Source organism: Leptonychotes weddellii, chromosome 4 (genome assembly GCF_054177405.1).
Source record: "Leptonychotes weddellii isolate Sample4059 chromosome 4, ASM5417740v2, whole genome shotgun sequence".
In the NCBI taxonomy this organism is placed as follows: Eukaryota; Metazoa; Chordata; class Mammalia; order Carnivora; family Phocidae; genus Leptonychotes; species Leptonychotes weddellii.
Genome location: NC_138372.1, coordinates 72917089 through 72925294, shown reverse-complemented (window position 1 = coordinate 72925294; position 8206 = coordinate 72917089). Strand labels below are relative to the sequence as shown.

At 42.4% G+C, this 8206-nt stretch overlaps 1 pseudogene; it reads left to right on the top strand.

The window, feature by feature from the left end:
• The first annotated feature begins 2550 nt into the window (after positions 1 to 2550).
• LOC115942748 (poly(A) polymerase alpha pseudogene) lies at positions 2551 to 6708 on the top strand (annotated as a pseudogene).
• The last annotated feature ends 1498 nt before the right edge of the window (positions 6709 to 8206 follow it).

Sequence of the window (8206 nt, the reverse complement as noted above, 5' to 3'; positions counted from 1 at the left end):
AGTGTTCAAGTGAAGGGAAAAGTCCCACGTCTCTCACTTTAAATCAAAAGCCAGAAATGACTAGGCTTAGTGAGGAAGGCATGTCAAAAGCTGAGACAGGCTGAAAGCTAGGCCTCTTGTACCAGTTAGCCAAGTTGTGGATGCCAAGGAAAAGTTCTTGAAGGAAATTGCAAGTGTTACTCCAGTGAATGCTAAGAAAGCAAAACAGCCTTATTACTGATATGGAAAGAGTTTCAGTAGTCTGTGTAGAAAATCAAACCAGCCACAATATTCCCTTAATCCAAAGCCTAATCCAGAGCAAGCCCTAACTCTCTTCAATTCTGTGAAGGCTGAGAGAGGTGAGGAAGCTGCAAGAGAAAAGTTTGAAGCTAAGAGAGATTGGTTTGTGAGGTTTAAGGAAAGAAGCCATCTCCATAAAATAAAAGTGCAAGCTGCAGCAAGGTGTCCAGAAGATGTAGCTCAGATAATTCATGAAGGTGGCTAAACTAAAACACAAATTTTCAATGTACATGAAACTATTGGAAGAAGATGCCATGTAGGACTTTCATCACTAGAGAGGAGATGCCACAGCCTGGTTTCAAAGCTTCAAAGGACAGGCTGACTCTCTTGTTAGGGGCTGATGCAGCTGGTGACTTGAAGTTGAAGCCACTGCTCACTGACCATTCTGAAAACCCTAGGGCCCTTAAGAATTATGCTAAATTCACTCTGCCTGTGCTCTATAAAAGGAACAACAAAGCTTGAATGATGGCACATCTGTTTACAACATGGTTTACCCAATATTTTAAGCCCACTGTTGAGAACTACTGCTCAGAAGAAAATATTCCTTTTAAAATATTGCTGCTCAATAAAATATTTACAATGCACTTGTCACCCAAGAGGTCTGATGGAGATGGACAACAAGATTAATGTCATTAATGTCTGCTAATACAACATTCATTCTATAGCCTATGGATCAAGGAGTAATTTCGACTTTCAAGTCTTACTATGTAAGAAACACATTTCATAAGGCAATAGTTGCCATAGATAGTGATTCCTCTGATGGATCTGGGCAAAGTCCATCGAAAACCTTCTGGAAAGGATTTACCATTCTACGTGCCGTTAGGAACACTTGTATTCATGGGAAGAGGTGACAATATCAACATGAACAGGAGTCTGGTTCCAGCCCTCATGGGTGACTTGGAGGGCTCAGGACTCCAGCGGAGGCAGGAACTGCAGATGCGGTGGAAACAGCGAGAGGACTAGAAGCAGCAGGGGAGCCTGAACATATGACTGGACGGCTGCGATCTCAGGATCGAACTTTCACAGCTGAGGAGCTGCTTCTCATGGATGAGCAAAGACAGTGGTTTCTTGAGCTGGAATCTGGTAAAGATGCTGTGAAGATGTTGAAATGATAACAGAGGATTTATAATATGACATACACTTAGTTGATAAAGCAGCAGGGTTTGAGAAGACCGACTCCAAGTGTGAAAGAAGTTCTACTGTGGGTAAAATGCTATCAAACAGCATCACATGCTACAGAGAAATTATCTGTGAAAGGAAGAGTCAAATGGTGCAGTAAACATCATTGCTGTCTTATTTTAAGAAATTGCCACAGCCAACCTACCATTCAGCAACTACCACACTCATCAGTCAATGGCCATCAACATGGAGGCAAACATCTCCACCAGCAAAAAGATTACAACTCTCTGGGGGCTCAGATGACTGGTTGGGATTTTTTTAGCAATAGAGTATTTTTTAATTAAGGTATGTACATTCTTTTTTTGGACATAATGGTATTGCACACTTAATAGACTGCAGTATAGTGTAAACATAACTTTTATATGCACTGGAAAACCAAAACATTCATTTGACTTGCTTTACTGTGATATTTGCTTTATTGTGGTGGATCTAGAACCAAACCAGCAGGATCTCCAAGAAATATCTGTACAAGGATTCTCTGTACTATCTTTGTAACTTATCTCTGTGCTATCTTTGTAATTTATCTTTGTACTATCTTTGAAACATCCATAAATCTAAATTGCTTCCCCCCAAAAGTTTAGAAAAATGTTAGGATAAATTGCATTCAGTGTTGCAATTAAAAATAGGTGTGCCTAATCAGGAGCTCTATTGTTACATCCAGAGATCAAGCAAGAAACTAGCATAAATAAATAAATCCTAAAAAGAATTAAAGATGATTACACTCTTTTTTCTTGAAATACAGGCCAAGAACATCTCGACCCTACCAACAAAGCCTGGGCACATACCTTGCACATCATGTAGCCTAAAACTCATTATTTTGTCATTAGTTTGCTTTTCATATCTCTAAAAGAACCTCAGGAGATCATCTAGTCCCAGGCTGGGGAACCATTTCATTCCCATCCAGGCCCATAGACCCATAGAAAACATAAACATTAGTACAAAGCAACTTAATGCCATTTCAGTTGTTAGGGTTTTTTTCAGATATAGAAATGAATGACATTATATTTGTGTGACTTTCAAATTAAGAAGAGTTTACGTAAAATTGTTCCGTAAATATGGGGAGAACCCCACAAAAACATATCCACGTTAGGAATGGTTGAAGGAATGAGAAGGAATGGAGAGAAGGATGATGAGGAGGAGCTGCCTGATATCCCCAGGGGCCCTGACTTCATGGCCAAACCTGTCATGGAGTCCTACAGCGAGAGGCTGGATAAGGTGTTTATGGGAAGCAACCCTGAGAGTAACTGCAGTCAGTGTCCTAGCGGAGGATGAGTGTCAAAGTTTGGGATCTAGATTTTGCTGTTAGGTCTTTTTCCTGGAAAAAGGAAAAACTGAATAACAACTAGAGTTTCCATTTACAGTGGCATATCCCATTCTGTTCCCACACTTGCCCTGTGAGGGAGGTGTTGTTATTAGCCTCCATTTATAACCGGGGAAACTGAAGCTAAGAGACAGTAAGGAACTTGTCCCAGGTCTCACAGCGGGCGACTCAAGTAACTGAGATTCACTGTTAATGGTTGCTGGTGTTGGTTTCCAGACCTAACATTGGAGCAAACAAGGAAGTAACAGCGGAGACAGAGACATAAAAGTGTCCTCTCTCTCTCTCTCTCTCACACACACACACACACACACACACACAGAAATATTAGACTCATGGAGGAAATGGAATTGGAGCCACCACGTGTATCCAGCTATGTCTCTTCTGGACTCTTCCAGGGCCAGTTTTCCATCTGGCTCTGTCCTGTGCAGGCCTGCAGCTCGGCAGAGTCAAGGCTGGTGGGCTAGTGATTGGGAGCCCTTTCACCATGATGGGGTGGTGTCCGGAAATGGTCCGCTGCTCTCACACCTGCCCACTAATGATCCCGAAATACATTCTGATACATTCATCTCCCTGAGAGGTCTTTCCAGAGTCTCTGGACGGGGTAGGGCCCTGATGTGTGCTTAGATATTGCCACAGAGTTCTCCATGGCACATTTTACTGTATTATTAATGAACCGTTTGAATGAATGTATCTGACTTCTGCCTTCCTCACTTCTACCCAAGCTCCATAAAGACAAGGATTTCCAGCCCCCCCTTTTTTAAACATCATATCTCCAGTTTTCAAGATGATACTCGACCCAAAATAATGCTCAATATTCATGGATTGACAGTGTGCTATACGAGCCTTGGCTGCTTCCTGTCTATCTAATCCTGATGGAAGAGGCTTGCCCCCTGAACTCCTGTGCTATTACCAAATAGAATTAGTATCCAACCCTGAAGGCCAGCCTGTTAGCCTGTTAACCACCACCTCACTTACTTTTTACTAAGTCCCTTCTCTGGGCCTGGATCCTATGTCCCTCTAAAGATGGGCTACAGCACGCTGATCTAGGCTGTGGCCTCTATAATTGGATCCTGATGATGAAGACAACTCAGCTCAGAAGCTCCTGGTTTGTCATTCTGCCCTTACTACCCTGGTATCCAATTCTTTCTTGGCCCCATTTTCACCTGCAAACCATTTTCTTCCAGGGAGCGCCAATTGCCCTCATAAAGCACACAAGTTATGAGTCACATAGATGTTAAGGGGCCAGAGGACCATACTGTGCTGGATATTGTCCATGTCAGACAGCAGCAACAGCGTTTTATGCTGATTGATTATCTCTCTTTCTTCTTTTTAAGAGATCCACAGTTTTATATGAAGAGCACTGGTGGTGGCTAATATCTTAGGTTTCAGGTGAGACTAAACTGATAACACCTGGGGAGGCTATACTAGCTGATGGGACTCTGGGTGTAAGCTGTTTGGTGGGAAAAGAATTTTCCACCTGGGAAAAAAAAGAATCATAATGGACACTGATGGGGGGAAGGGGGGAGGGTTGACTGGGGACAGAGCCTTTATTTGCTCTTTCAGATCCATTCGCCATCTTTTCACACTCTGCTCAGTGGCCCAAGATCCTGACTTTTATCCACAGCATTAATCAGGTTTCCAGCTGGGTTTGGCCAGTGGGAAGGATTGGCAGGAGACTGGAAAATGGGAGGGCAGAGAAAGACTGCTGGGTTGATGCCCTTGATCGCCTCTTTGCCTCTAGGTGAGGTGACAGGTTATGCATTCCTACGCCAAAGGCCACAGTGCCCCGCTGGCTCTCTCCTGCTACTGCACTCTCACTGGTTTCAGCCATCCCTCCCTCTTCTTGCCCCTCCCGTGTAGAGACTTTAGGTTTCCTGCTGTCGCTAGACCTGTGGTATTCCTCCAGCTTCTATAGTTTCCCTAGATCTTGTCACACCATTGTAAGTAGTAATTTCATTGAGCTTTCTTTAATCACCTTTTCGAGGTTCCCTCTCTTTCTGTTCTGCAGCCTCCTTACACAAAGACTCAGGCTGAAGCAACTTCCACCCTCTGGTACTTTGCACATCAGGCAGGAGGAAAGAAGCACAGCAAGCTGTGCGCTGCCTTTTAAAGGCTCCCACTTGCAACAGACACATGCCATTCCCACTCCTATCCCATCAGTTAAAGCTAGGGTTGACCTCAAGAGGGTGGAGAACTAGAATTCTGCCCTACGCTTTGAAGGAGAAAGATTGTAGAACAGCACTACACACCATCACAAACCAATTCTACCACCTCCTTCAGCCCCTACTTCCCTCCAGGAGTCTCAACACAATCACCTATTATAATGAAACATTTATTTCTGTCAAGACAAAACAAAATTACCCGCGGGGCCACGTTAGTACGAAGCGGAAGGAGGAGAAAGGCCGAAAGTGGCGGGAGCGGTGCGGCGGAAGGGGGTTGGACTCAGGGCTGTAGCGCCCCGCCCCACGCCGCCTCAGTGGATCCTGCGCAGGACCGCGTTGGGAGGGTCGGGATGCAGGGGTGGGGGGGTGGGGGGATCGGGACGGGGAAGCGACTGGGCGGTGTCCGCTGAGGACACCTTGCCCTTTCCAGTTACAGCGCCGGGATGACAGCAAACACAGCAGCCGCAGAAGCGCTGTGACCTTACCTCTCCTATCAGCTTAGCAGCCCCCAAGGAAACTGACTGCCTCCTTACACAGAAGCCAAATGAGACTCTGAAGCCCTTTGGGGCTTTTGAAGAGGAAGAGGAACTGCAGCGCAGGATTTTAATTTGGGGAAAATTAAATAACCTGGTAAAAGAGTGGATCCGAGAAATCAGTGAAAGCACAAATCTTCCACAATCTGTAATTGAAAATGTTGGAGGAAAATTTTTAACGTTTGGATCGTATAGATTAGGGGTACATATAAAAGGCTGTTGAAGAGGCATCCAACTGCGTTTGGACGAGATAGAGATTGATATTTTCTTTGCAAGTTTAGCACCGCAGACTTCCCCAGAAGATTTGAGTTTATGAGACGACAGCCTGCTTAAGAATTTAGATAACAAGATGCATAAAAAGTCTTAACGGCTGCACGGTAACAAATGAAACTTTACATCTAGTACCAAACATTGACAACTTCAGTTGTCTCAAAGAGCTATCAAACTGGGGGCCAAATGCCACAACATCTATTCCTATATATATGGTTTCCTCGCAGGTGTTTCCTGGATTATGCCAGTAGCAAGAACTTGCCAGGCTTACTCAAATGCAATAGCATCAACTCTTTTTTTAAAGATTTTTATTTATTCATTCGAGATACAGAGAGAGAGAGAGAGAGAGAGCACAAGCAGAGGGAGAGGCAGAGGGAGAAGCAGGCTCCCCGCTGAGCCAGAGCCGGACGTGGGGCTTGATTCCAGGACCCTGGGATCATGACCTGAGCTGAAGGCAGACGCTTAACCATCTGAGCCACCCAGGCGCCCAGCATCAACTCTTATACATAAATTCTTCTTGGTATTTTCTAAATGATGTGTTTAGATTATATTAAAATAAAATTGATTGTAAACACTGAAAAGAAAGATAAAAAATTACTCAGTGATTAAATATTATAATAATGATCCCCAAATACAGATAGTGGGTGAATTTTATATGTGGTGAAACGATAGGTGCTTTTTTTCTTCTAATTTTTTTTCTGAATTGTAAATTTCCTACAGTGACAAAGTAACATCTTTTATAATGGAAACCACCAGTAAACTTAATTGTGTAAAGTATACTTACAAGACTGTAATAACTTAGAGAAGATGCCTATGATTTTTTAGTAAAAAGATTAACACTTAAAATTGCATCAGTGTTGATAAATACATCTGTGGTCAGGGACAAAAGAAATAAAGTGTAAGACTGGCTGTATTTTGATGAATTTTAAAACTCCACAGCTTTTTAATATTTATTTATTTCTAAGTTTATTTATTTAAGTAATCTCTCCACCCAACGCAGGGCTTGAACTCGCAAACCTGAGATCAAGAGTCACATGCTCCTCCAACTGAACCAGCCAAGCCCCCCTTTTTTTATTTTTAAATGTAAAATAAATAAGTTGTGGGCAATAATAAAATGCTATTCCAGTCAAGAATAGGGCAGAAAGTGTGGAGGAAATGCTGTTCTCAAGCTCTGCCTTTGTTTCTGGAAAAGACAATATTTACTTTGTATTAAAAACCAGGGTTTGGTGATTAACATAACACAGTAAAATTTTAAAAATGAAAAAAAAAAAAAAAAAAAACCAGGGTAAACATTTTCGATACTTCTGTTGCATCAGGCTGGTGCCCTTAGGAGCTCCCTCCTTTCCCATAGGGCAAGACTGCTTCCTGAGTATGTATTAACATTTAGGTCTCACCTTTGAATCTTAGGCCTACCTTTGTCCCAGATACTGCATCAGCTCCCCTCTTTGTTCCAAAGTTCTTAACTTAAAGGTTATTTCACCCCATTCCTACTCCAAGCCAAGAATTTAATGACGTGGGTAAGTTCTCCCCCAGTGTCAAGCAGTAAGTAATTGATTCCCTCTCATCAGGAAAATGGCTAAGATGGCATCACAATTACCGATTCTTCTCTGTAGAGGGCATAACTGTTCCTAAAACAGTAAATCCAAATAGCTTTGCTTAAACTGCTTGCAGTACAACTAAATTATTGAAAAGAATGTTTTGGGGCAAATTCCGCAAATTCCTCAGTCCTGAATGTTTTCAATTAAACTGCCAATGGTGTTTTTCTTCCTTAAGCTAGATTTCAAATAAGAAAATTTCAAAAAATCACCATAGACACAGAATTCTAAATTCGCTAAATTTTATTCACAGCTGCTCACCTGTTTACATGCACAGACATCTTCAATCACAATGTCTGCACGTGGTTGGAAATGATCACAGGTTGGAGGGCTTATTCAGGGGAATCTCCTCTAGAAGAGCTACAGTGGAGACAAGGCAACTTTGACTATAATTTCAGTGAAAAACACTGAACATCCATTTCCAAGTTTTGTTTTGTTTTGTTTTTTCTTTAACCAAAATCTAAAAAATGCATCTAGGCTCTTCTGCTTATTCAAGGCCTCCTCCTTGTCTCCCTGTATCATGTCCTGACTCTAGGCTACACCGAATCTGAATAAAGTGTGACCCGTGTTAACTCTGCTCCAAGGTATACTTAGTCCTATCAATTCGGTATCCTCTTCTTTGTGGAGTATTTAATAAGCTTGATTATATATATTTACTTTGTTCTTATGTTAGGATTTTATATCCTTTTTTTCCCCTAAGACTTTATTTTTTAAGTAATCTTTATACCCAACATGGGGCTCAAACTCACAACCCCAAGATCAATAGTCGCACGCTCCACTGACTGAGCCAGCCAGGCACCCCAGGATTTTACATCCTTTTAGTAACTTCCCACCTGGCGCAAACCTTACTAGAAGGAGTAGGGTGTC